Source organism: Amphiura filiformis, chromosome 7 (assembly GCF_039555335.1).
Source record: "Amphiura filiformis chromosome 7, Afil_fr2py, whole genome shotgun sequence".
NCBI classification, from domain to species: Eukaryota; Metazoa; Echinodermata; class Ophiuroidea; order Amphilepidida; family Amphiuridae; genus Amphiura; species Amphiura filiformis.
The window spans coordinates 18,621,214-18,633,531 of NC_092634.1; the positions used below are offsets into that span (position 1 = coordinate 18,621,214).

At 37.7% G+C, this 12,318-nt stretch overlaps 1 long non-coding RNA gene across 1 annotated transcript; it reads right to left on the reverse strand.

Moving 5' to 3' along the window:
• Window positions 1-690: 690 nt before the first annotated feature.
• On the reverse strand, window positions 691-11,223 carry LOC140156830 (uncharacterized). Its single transcript, XR_011859596.1, has 3 exons — window positions 11,107-11,223; window positions 4,203-4,539; window positions 691-1,116 (listed from the first exon to the last, which is right to left on the reverse strand). It is a non-coding gene; the product is annotated as an uncharacterized lncRNA (long non-coding RNA).
• Between the last annotated feature and the right edge of the window lie 1,095 nt (window positions 11,224-12,318).

Here is a 12,318-nt window from a genome sequence, read left to right on the forward strand (position 1 = left end):
ACTTTCAGCCAACTTCATCGAAGAAATTTGAGGAATTCCAACAAACTGACCATACCCAGGTGTAGAACCGATCGTTGTAGGAAGAGCCCAATCTTGTATATGACTGATTTGTGGAACAAAAAGGTGCCATAAAGTCCTCTGTTCGTGCAATTTTGTCTTATGACATAAGCTTGCCTGTTTTTAGGAGTGTTTTTAAATTGCTATGTTCTAGCGCATTTCATGCTGTTTATATTATTATATCAAGTGCAATATCCTTTTTATGTAGTTGCAGGATTCTATTTCTTATTTTGGCTTGATTCTTGAAAGTGTAGGGGTGCGTGTGGGTAGTGTTGGAGTGAGTGCCGTGGGCGTTTAAGGGTGTGTTCAGTGTGTGATTAGTTTGTGTGTGTGATGAGGTGGGTGAGTATGTAGGGGTGGGTGTGTGGGATGTGTGGTGGGTGTGCGTTGGGGTGTGAATGTGTGTGTGGGATGTGCGTAGGGGTGCTTGGGTGTGTGATTGGGTCTGTATGAGTGTATTGGGGCCTATGTACTAGTCAATGCTGTTTTGATATTTTTGTAATTTTCTCGTATCGTGTATATGTTTATTATTATGTTGTTGAATTTGTATGTAAAATTGTTGCAATTCGGTTTTTATACTGTGATGACAATTTCTTAATAAACCTTTTATGAATGAATGAATGAATGAACTTTATTTTGGTCCAAACCTTACTTTGTCCCGTATATTTTTGATTGACCAAATAGACCTTCGTGTAGATTAAAACATATTTTGGACCAAAATATTATTAACAAAGTGCTTTTGGACAAAACAACATTGGACCAACTGTATCGTAAAACAAATTTTTTAAATGTCATCCACCCCTTCAATATTGGCTGAATTTCCCCGGTTGGTGCTGAACCTCTAAGTTTCATACTGACACACAAACGGTAAATACGTCTCGCACTCGAAGTCATTCCAACCGCCTTCCTTCCTGTAATCATTAATGTAAACACACTCCTGTCCTCCACTTTGCTGGGCGTTGTTTGGCGAATTCGGCGCCCAGTTTTCAAAGCCTCGCATACGACCTGCATTATGCCATTTCCATATCCTTTCGTCACCTTCGTTTTTAGGCTCGTCCACTGAAATGAAAACAAAATAGTGTATGAAAGTTAGATATACATAAACAGCTCTTCCCCCAAAGGTCCCAGGTTCGAATCCTGGATGGTCAGTGGAATTCGTTTCACTGGCCTGACTGGATATCATTCATGTTGTGATTTTATGAATCAAAATATATCTAATTATTTTGACGTTAACATGTGCTATTGTAACATCTTACTATAAACAGCGAAATGTTGTACCGGTATGTTTGTGGGTTTGTATGTTAGTATGAAGATTGAACATGTTGAAAGGCTCCGTCAGTTTGGATCCAAATGTCGCCAAATTCACACGGGAGATCAAGGATTATACGGGGAATGCATTGCACTTGAGTTGTTTGAAAACTGATGAGAGGACGTACTAAATACGGGAAAAAGATGTGTATTTGTTCTAAAGTACAAACAACATGAAGCGGTAGGCCTACTATAAATTTTTAAAAAGCAAAGAAAATGAGGACAGAAAAGGTACGGGTATGTGGGTTATGTGAGTATAGTAATCAGGAAAAAGGCTAACTGAGAACATATTTAAATATATTTGGTCGGCCATATACTGGGTCCCTGCAGCACCAAACTGGTGGTGTGACTGCCTAATTGGGTGGATTAAAGCCGCTTAAAAATCGATGTTAGATTCTTTTGTGTTGTAAACTGTCATCATTCTTTTGTCTACGTGTAACACGGGTGGCAGTTTGAAATACCCTCCAGGCCGCATCATTTCACATTTTAGGTGAGATGGAGCCGACGGGGACCCAGCTATGGCTGCCATTGAGGTGTAGGAATGCGTGAAATTGGATTCGTCTATGAATCCAATTTCACGCATTCCTACTCCTCAATGGCAGCCATAGCCGCGACGGGGACGCAGCTATCTCACCTAAAACCCGGACCTAAAACAACGGTGTGAAATGATGCGTCCTTGAAGGGTATTTTAAACTGCATTCTATCACCCGTGTTTACACGTAGACAAAAGAATGGTGACAGTTTACATGCATGTTTACAACACAAAAGAATCTAACATCGAATTTTAAATGGGTTTAATCAGAGAAGATGTAATAAAGAGGAGGGTCAACAGAATTATATCCTTGAGATAATCCCGTAGGTAATCTTGTCGCATCTATTCATAGTACTTTATTCTCTAGTATAGTTAAACATCCACTTGAATATGTTATGTGTGTGACCGCCCATGATGATTGACCGATTTTCACTTCAGTTATTGGAAATATTTCCAATGTTTCTATAGAGAATTTGTTGAAAAGTATGAAACGCGTGTGTTAGGCTGCGATCACATAATACTATTCAGGTAGTACGGTGCACGTTTTGCAGGTGCACGCGTATAGCTTAAATCGAGCAAGGCAATTTCATAGTAGGCCTACCGGGTCACATAAGGCTACGATCATAGAAGTATACTATTCGGGTATACGATACACGTTTTGCAGGCGCACGCGTATAGCTTAAATCGAGCAAGGTAGTACCGGGTCACATAAGAGCTATTCGAAAAGGCCGTATACTTGCGTATATAGTATAGTATAGTGGGAATCGTGCGTGTTCGATTTTAGTGCAGCGTAGGCCTATACCGTCCTAATTTTAAAAACCTTAACCATATGTGGGTAAATTCATTTTTTTCAATAGATGCACTATCTAATTCTGCATATTATGACACCTCGTTGAATGCAAGGTGACCTCAAGAAGTAACTGAGTTACAAGCATTTGATAAGACGAAGAAAATGGGTAAACTGACATACTCGCTATTCGCTATACGAAATACGCTCATTCGATCAGGCTGAGTTCATATAGGAGTATACTATGTGAACTCCGCCTGATCGAATGAGCGTATTTCGTATAGCGATTTCAGCCTTAAGGACCTGCTGCTTGGATGGAATAGGCCTACCATATGTGGATAATACAAGAAAGAAATCGAGTGCTGTAAAATTTCCTCCCAAATCCGCCCTTTTTTGTAAATATATAAATTTCTAAAGAAGAAATTTTTAGGATTTTTTAGAGAGGTGATGATTGTTGATCATTTCTATTTTATTATTTTATGTATTTTCCTGTCATTTCCTGCAAACCTAATAAAGATATTCTGATAATTGAAAACATTCTTTATCATAAATAATAGAGGCTGAAAGTGGCAACAAGCAGCAAATATTATAATTTGCCATGGAACTTCGGTCATATTTTATCCGAAATCTGACAAGATGACAGGGTCTGCATGCATGATGTGCATGGCATGATGACATGCACACACTGACCTATCCCTAAAAGCAGTTAGCTGCAATTTGTGTATCACACCCATCCCGGGTTCAAACCCCATTGTGGTATTTTATTGTAAAGGAGCTAAATAGGATGATTCATCATTTACTTTGAATGAGCGGTCTTACACATATTTTGTTTGAGGATAGCTTGATCGACCTCCTCTTTATTACATCTTCTCTGGTTTAATCCACCCAATTGGGCACCTGTTTGGTCCATGCGGGAAACCAAATGGCCGACCAAATCCTGACCATGACTTGGCTCGTTGGATTCGTCTATAGATGAGTTGAATTCTGACTTCAAGAGGGCGCAACACTAAATCACTCCGCATTTTATGTAAGAACGAAATTCGGCTAATATAGTCAGTGAATATGAGATTGTAGTGACCATATCTACCGACATGTTCACTTAAAATCACTCAATATCGGCTCATATGAAGTCGACAAGTGTTTTTAATGATAACATGCCGAAAAAAACTGGACAATTGATCTCAAAAGCAATTCTCTGTGGCGGATTAAGAGAAAACCCGATTTTGAAATGTGAGCTCTTTTTTTTTTTGCACCGCAAAATAGCGAAAAAAGTCAATGGTCATCGATATATGCCGACAAAAGTTTTGGAATCTAGAGAAACAGAGCTTTAATTTGATACCAAATTTATTTTGCCAAGTATTGCCGAGTAGGCGCCTGCAAAGTCTAGAATTGCGTCCAAAAATCCTCAAAAAGGCTCAAAAATGGATTTTAAGGTTAATAGACATTGTTAATCTGCATGAAGCCATTTTGCTGAATTTTCAGTAGGCCTACGCAAAAAGATCGTTAAGTGGGACTTACATCTGAGCCCAATCCAAGATGGGTATGGTCCTCTGAATACTGTCCTAAAGAGTATGTCAAGACGTTTATTTGTGCCTTTGTCTTGGATGACCACAAGTTGGCCATTTCTGCCTGGACTATTCCCAACACACAGTAGCTATTGGCTTCGTCATACGTCATGGTTTCACTGAAAAACTTCGCACATCGGAATGGACTAGCGTTCTTGGTGTCCAGGGCGCTCCATCCTTCTTCGCATAGGTCACTAGTATCGCCTCTTTGTGCTGCTGCCAAAGAAATGCACGCAACGAGGAAGATAATCACGATTTTTGATGACATGTTCTTGATGTGTCAGTTGGACCTAGAAATAAATATACAAACAGAAACAGTAAACTATTTTGAAACAATGTTTTGTGTAGGAGTAATGTGGGAGGAGTGCCCCCGGGGTATAGTTTCAATTAAAATGATGCGTAGGTTTCACCCGGGAGTGTCACACTATGATGCCAATTATGAATTAGTATCTATTAGTCTAATTTAGCTCCTCTCACGTAAACTATATTATAGAAATGGTCAGAAATTTGATATAAAATCGGATTGATTGAGCCCATATTTATTGGTCGAGTCATAGCGAGACCAATAAATATTGGGCGTAAACGTCATAAGTGATATTAGAATGGTGCGTACACGCTGTAGCGTGTACGCCCAAAATCACCTCGATTAGTCGCACTGAAAGTTTCATAGAACACGTAGAAATGAGAAAACTTTCCAATTCTCATAGTTTTGTCCAATTCTCATCGCTTTTGAAAGAATTCTCATTTAAATTATGAGGGGATGCGGCAGTAAGGTGCGGGGCGGGCTTTGTTCGACGAACCCAGCTATAATATGCATGCATAAGAAAAATTTACAAAGGGACAGCAGAAGTCCATTTTTCCACCATGGTGGCCGGGATAATTCTGAATTGACACTTAATTTGGGTGTACTTTGTCTTGGGTCCAATCTCTATCATGGAAAGTTTGCTATATCTTTCTAAATATATGATTGTTTGTTCTAGATTTGGGTTTTAGCGTTTCATATTTGAAAGAACTAATGTTTAATTGCAACATTTCGAAACCACAAACCAAAACTGGGTACTATGATGCATTTTACCAAGTTAGCAATAGGTAATTGCTTCATTTTGCATATGCATGACTTTCTTTATTATACTCAAAATCGGATTTTATTATACATGTTATAAGAAAATTGTTTACGTGCATTAGGCTCCTTCACAGCCGGTTTCTGTCGTGTATGTTTGCGAGTGAGCCACAAGCAGACTGGGTTGCCAGGGACTACAGAACAAAATACCTGTTTCTGACTATAACTATTAGCAAGGTCTGGATTAGCTTTGCTCCAAAGCCAACCTATTTTCCATCCAATTGAAAGAAAAAATGAAAAAACCATGCCATATGCCCTCTGACACTATAGTAAAGACCGGCTGTGTCAGTGGACTTTAGCGGTTGGTGTGTGGGGTAGACCAATATCTCAGGTAGACAGTGATCTTTACTGCATAGTGGTCCTACTTTACTTGTTGGTGACTTGCCTATAGTGAAGCTTGCCTTCGGCAAGCTCTGTACAAATACATGTATACTAACTGCCCAGTTGCTCTACCAAAATGTATAAAACCAAAGCAACTATCTACCCCAATTACTGGTATTTAACCCCCTCCCCCCCCCCCCACTAGTGTCACTCCCAACATCAATTAGTGATGGTATAAACTAACCCTAGTTAACAGTGCACCTTATACCCAGCTTGGTTCCTGTCTGGTCAGATAATTGCTCATTATAATTGTTGAATTAGTGGTCACTTGTTGACAGCTTATCAGTAGCCTAGATCAGCAGGGGTGCATTTATATCATTTTTCATAGAGTAATTGTTCAAAATATTTAATGTCAAATGGTTCCTTAAAACCTTATTTGTGAATGGATTTTTATCGTTGAAAAAACAAAATGTATGTTTAATATATCAATTATTCCATTAACAGCAATTTCCTAAGTTTCCATCCATACATAATGACAGAGTATCATCTGTTTACAAAATAAGTGTTTATTTTCAGATTTCCAATCAACCATTATCAGTATAGCTGCCAAATCCAGACCTAGCTCTTAATCAGAGCCCTCGCAGTACCTTAGAAGATCCAGAGATCCCCAAGTAAAATAAACCCAAGCAAGTGACTAGTATTAGTAAAGAAAATGTATATAGGCCAATCCATTCTGTAAAAAATTAATACCACTCCCATGCATCACCCAGCAGTATAGTAACAATTATAATCAACACATTCAGAAAATAAAGATTGAATTGAGCCAGGGAACCCCTGGGATTGAGTAATCAGTCTTTTTGATTATAATTGTTAAAGGTCATCTGAGCCTGAGGTGGAACTGAGACCGTCTCAGGGTGGAATAAGTATATATTGTTGGATTGTCAGAATGTTCAAAGTCATGTCATAAAACGTAATCACAAAGTCGTCTGAATATAGATTGTTGGATTGATGCGAAACTCGGTGGATGTGATTTCCATTGATCCCTTTGTTTGTACAAGTATAAATTAAGTATAAATTAAATGTAGACCTATTTAACACACATTTTTCAATTTAGCTTACTATGTCATTGGTGGTATTCGTGGTAACAACATTTCCAACCCGGTTAGTTGTGCATGTGCTACACACAAAAAATTACTATAGCATTCCAAGTACTTGTCAATGTAAATTGTAAAATTATGAAACATGAATTTCATCCATGGTGTTGTCTTTTTAAAGACATTTTTTGTTAGAGTTACTACGAGCGTATATATTTATAAGCCACATATCACAAGGGAAATTGTCCAAAGTTGGCAAAATTGTCCAAAAACGCCTGACATTTCGCAACATTTTATAATGTTGCGTAAAGTTCCCCAAAGCTGCGCAACATTGTCTTGACTGCATTGAGCTGCATTGGAAATTTTTTGAAAATTTCGTGAATGATCCGCTGCGCGGCCACCTTACGCAGCTTGTGTGCAGAGTGAAGCAATTTTTTGAAAACTTTTGAGTGTCTTTTCAATAACTGTACTATATACGCAATTGTTAAGCAATTTTGTGAAACTTTGAATAACTGTACGCGATTTTGAGAAACTTTAAAGCAAGTTTGTGAAACTTGCCGTGATTTCGAGAAAGTTTTAAGCAAGTTTTTGAAACTTTGAGTAACTTTATACAATATTTTGACCACTTTGGGCAATTTCCCCTGTGACATTGGGCCTTATAAATTGTCCTTGTGGGTGGATTTTGGCACCAACCCACACAGCCCCCCGAACAAAATCCCAGCTATGCCCCTGAAAACAATTTTCTGTAGCCTTAAGGGACGGGGTATGAACGTTTGGACAGTATTTATTGTGGGACATTAGAGCACATCAGACATATCGAATCGCATTCTGAATACGAAGAATGGCCTTCTGATATCAAATAATTTTGATTTTTTGAAATTCACAATGTAATACACATTTTATGGCAAATCATTAAAAATTTATATTTTTGATATTTAACAGTACTCGAAGTAAACTTTATAAATCTGATGATTTATACTTAACGTGTATGTAGGTGGGATGAAATGCCGACGATCAATTGAAAATTTTGACATTTCGTATTGAAGATATGGATTTTTTTCCAAAAACAAAAAAAATAGGTCTTTTGGGGAAAAAATCCATATCTTCAATATGAAAGGTCAAAATTTTCAATTGATCGTCGGCTTTTCCTCCCAGCTACATACACTTTAAGAATATATCATTAGATTTATAAAATTTACTTCGAGGACTGTTATATATCAAAAATTTGAAAAAATGTAAAATTTTTATAATTTGTCATAAAATTTGTATTATATCGTGATTTTCAAAAATGAAAATTATTTGATATCAGAAAGACATTCTTCGTATTCAGAATGCAATTCGATACGTCTGTGGTGCTCTCATGTCCCATAAAAAATACTGTCGAAACGCTCTAAACGCTCATTTCAGATCCCTTAAATATCAAAATATCAATTTTTAATGATTTGCCATAAAATGTGTATTACATTGCGAATTTCAAAAATCAAAATTATTTGATATCAGAAGGACATTCTTCGTATTCAGAATGCAATTCGATAGGTCTGATGTGCTCTCATGTCGCACAATAAATACTGTCCAAACGTTCATACCCCTTCCCTTAAGTCCGTGTTACAAAATAATATGACTCAGTAGTTCTATGGTTAAGGGCGCACACCACCAATTCAGCGTCCCATTGAAACATACGTGAAAACGCGCCTTTTCTTTGCGCGATTTTAGACCTTTTCGGCAACATATTGACTATAAAAATACTACCAATAGATTGCATGAAAATAAATAGATGAAAATTTTATATATGTTGCAATGTACGGGTAGTCTTAATTAAATTTCGAAATATGTACATTTCAGCACCATCAGCAAATTAAACTATATTTTCACTTTAAAAGTGCTTTAAAATCATTACGTAACTTCTTAAGTTTTAATTCAGACCGTCAAATCAGAATCTTACACATTATCTATCCTGTTTTTGACCTGATATCTATGACAGGCCTAATTCGGGCCAATGTGCTTTATAAGGGCGCACACCACCAATTCAGCGCCCGATTCATCCAGGTGTGAAGAAGACAATCAGCCAGTCACTACAAAAGTTTCAAAACTGCCTCTACCTCCGTAGAGGGTGCCCCAAAAAAGGTATATTCAGTGAGGGCACTTGGGCCCAATAAACAGTGACGCAATATAAAAATAAAATAGGAATCTAAATGTAGGAACATTTTGAAAATAATTAGTCATCTTAGAGAAAAATCGGTCATTCGGTGAAAGCTTAGTATTTAAAAAGGGATTCATTGGGTGAGAAAAAGTCGAAAAATTGGGTGGGGTCAACGTGGTCACACCTCCCCGTCACCCATTTTCAGTGAGTATCACCCCTCCCGAGACTAATATAGGCTACTGGCCGAGATTTAGATTTTCGCTTTCATTTGTTCCTCTTTCCTTTCTTTTAGGTCTTAAGTGAACAACGTCAAAACTAATTTCGTTTTTTCACTCTAGTCTTTGACCTTGACAGCCAACATTTGGTTTTTATCCCGCAGACTTTCCATTTGGAGAAAATCATGCTGCGTTTTGACATGTTACGCCAAAGGAGAAAGTATTCTCGCTTTATAAACTTGCGTTGCGTGCTTGATGGCTTGAGTCTAGGTTTTGAGATATTTTCTCAAACTATCAAAAGCTGTCTCAAGAACCAACGAACCAATACTGGACTTGTTTGTACTCATTTTAATGCATTTTTCATGCTGATTCCAAATATGTATGCCTATACCTGCTGAAATTATTGTTGAATTAAAAAATAATTGAACTTGTCGTCCGCATTCGACATCCGTGTGTGGAGGGTTAATGGAACTAAATAAAACAACGAGTAAGCAAAATAGGCAGAAACGTTGAAGCCCTGGTGTTAAGAACGAGTGAAACAATGATCCAGATTTGGTAGCACAAAATTCTTAGGTATTCGCTTTGAACTTTTCTCAAGTTTGAGAAACGTTCTGGCATGAGGATAGGCTATGGGGTACGGGTGCGGGGTGCCTCTGAGAATTTTTAAAAAGCGGACCCATCAATAGGCTATACCAAGAAATTTGGACCAATCGATATACCAACTTTTCCCCAAATATTTTGGTAGGCCCTATATTAAGATACAATTTATTGGGCTATTTTCCGAAAATATTGAGAGAATTTGAAAAAGGACACATTCATATTATATCAAATACGTTGGCCTATATAATTTAGAAATGGGGGTCATTGATATACAAAAAAGTCGAAAATGCTACCGAAAATCGGCACGTCCGATTTTAGTCATGTACAATGATGTATGTGACCCCCCTCTCTCTCTCTCTCCTCGGCATGGGGGACAAACGAAACATTGCTTCTTCTTTTTTGCTGACTTTCATACCAAAAGGCCTGAATCTAATATTAAAATCATCATGATTATTTCTAGTATAGGTCTCCATCGATAAAATATTACATTAATACCATACGCATTATTTAGTTAGACCTATAACTTTTGTAAGACGAATATTTTTTGCAGTTGCGGTAGGCCTATTGAATAGGCCTAATCATTACGCATACTTCAAAGACGTTGGGCAATCAGGCACGTAGGCCTACACTGTTATAACACATCTGTTAAAAATTTTAACCAATACTGATTAGCAGGAGAAAGTTCTACGCAAATGTCGTTTAAAAAGTTAGCCAACAAGTTCACACGCGACGCCGGGAACACACGTTAACGTGTTGGTTAAAATGTTCACCAACAATTGCTTGCATGGTTCACCTGTTAATCCGTGTTAGTTGCATTTTTAAACGGCATGGTATCCAGGGGTGCAGTGAGTGCTATGTACCCCTCCCCTAATCGACAAAAACATTTTCACTGGGGTAACATTTTAAAGATAGGCCTATGCCCCAAAAAGGTCCCGAACAAGTTCTAAATTAGAAAGACAAACTCGGCCACTCTTTCATTTTCAACTTTTCAATAATCTCCAAAGCCCCGCGGGCAAGGAGTTAAGTCCAAATGTTTGCATGTCAGCGAATTTCTTTTTCAAAAAGTCCACCTTTTTAAAATTCCGCATCCCCGTGTAAAACCAATCCTGGCTATGCACAGGTCACGGGTGCGCTAATGAGATAAAGTTATTTGGGCGAAAATTCTATAATTAATGATAATTTCATCTTCTTTCTATAAGATTAGTAACGATTATAACTCAACTTTTTCTGTATAAACTACAATTTAGTACAAATATGTATCAATGCCGACAATGGCATTGTTTTCGTAAATAGCCCGTCGGTAAGCATATTTTGTTAATTTTAAACAAAACAGATTTATTCAAACTTTCAAAAATACAATGTCTTACCAAGTTGGAAATCGACCAAAATGTTGTCGTCACTAGCAAAACTAGATAAAATCCTCTATTCCAGATAGCTACCCCAAATCAACTCCAATGCCGAATCCTCACGCTTCCACCTTTCTATTTATACCAAAATAATTGGTCCGAATGTTGTCTGGCAAAATGTCCATTTCAAACAATTAAAAAGAAATAATATGGGTTTGTCTTAAAAGAGCGTCAAATATAAGAATGGCGCTCGGGTATTTGCGATCGTTTGGATGCTGGCTGTGCGGTTTTTGTTAGAACGCCTAGGGCGTCGCCTGCGGAGTTCTAAAGTGGTCTCTCAGGGGAGCTCATTTTTGCCAGTTTAGTTGCGCATATTTTGCAAAATTCCACGCAACAAATGTCAAGTTTAAAACTTTAATTCGACCTGGCGACTTCAACATGCTCATCTACCAACACATAGTTTCTTATTTGTTTGTACATTCACAAAATAACCTTTGAAACAGTTGGGTACAAAAACTCATGCTCACCAACTTGAGGTCTAAATTGTTAAATAAAGGTTACCATTATAACTGAACTGTGCCATTGGAATTGATGCTATTTTGGCTCATTATGTGCTTTGTAAACTTGATAACTTGTCCAAGTGTTATAATTAGGCGTGGTGTATACACGTGTAAAACCCAACATAATATTTCTCCAAAAGCTTCCAAATCAGTTTATCCCCTTCTTTGAAAATGTGAACAAACTAAAGGATAGGCTATATGAAATCAAGTTCTAAATTCTAAATACCTATAAACCCGGCCGTAAACATGCATAGTAAAGCATTATTTGAGTTAAAGTTTGCCAAGCCTCTTTGTACATGTTGCAAAGGTTTCAAACCGATTCTTTTATTTTCCTCTCGTGCATTATAGAACCCTTGATACCGGCTTTCTCGTCTTGATGGTTCTTAAAAAGAACCATAAAAGGATCTTGGGTCACTCTATATGGAACCTTTTTTAAAGAGGCTGCAGAACCTGGATGTAATGGTTCTCTAAAGTCGGAGTCTTGAATTGAATTTTCAGGAACCTTTTTGATGGTTAGGCCCGGGGTTAGGCCTCCCATATAGGAAGCTGCACGAAGACATTAGAAATAGAACACCTATTTCTAAGAGTTATAGGGGTTTTAGGTCTATAAAGTGATGCGGAAACTGTTCTCTTTCGCAATTTAGAGACCCAATTTAAGTCACAAACTGGAGGG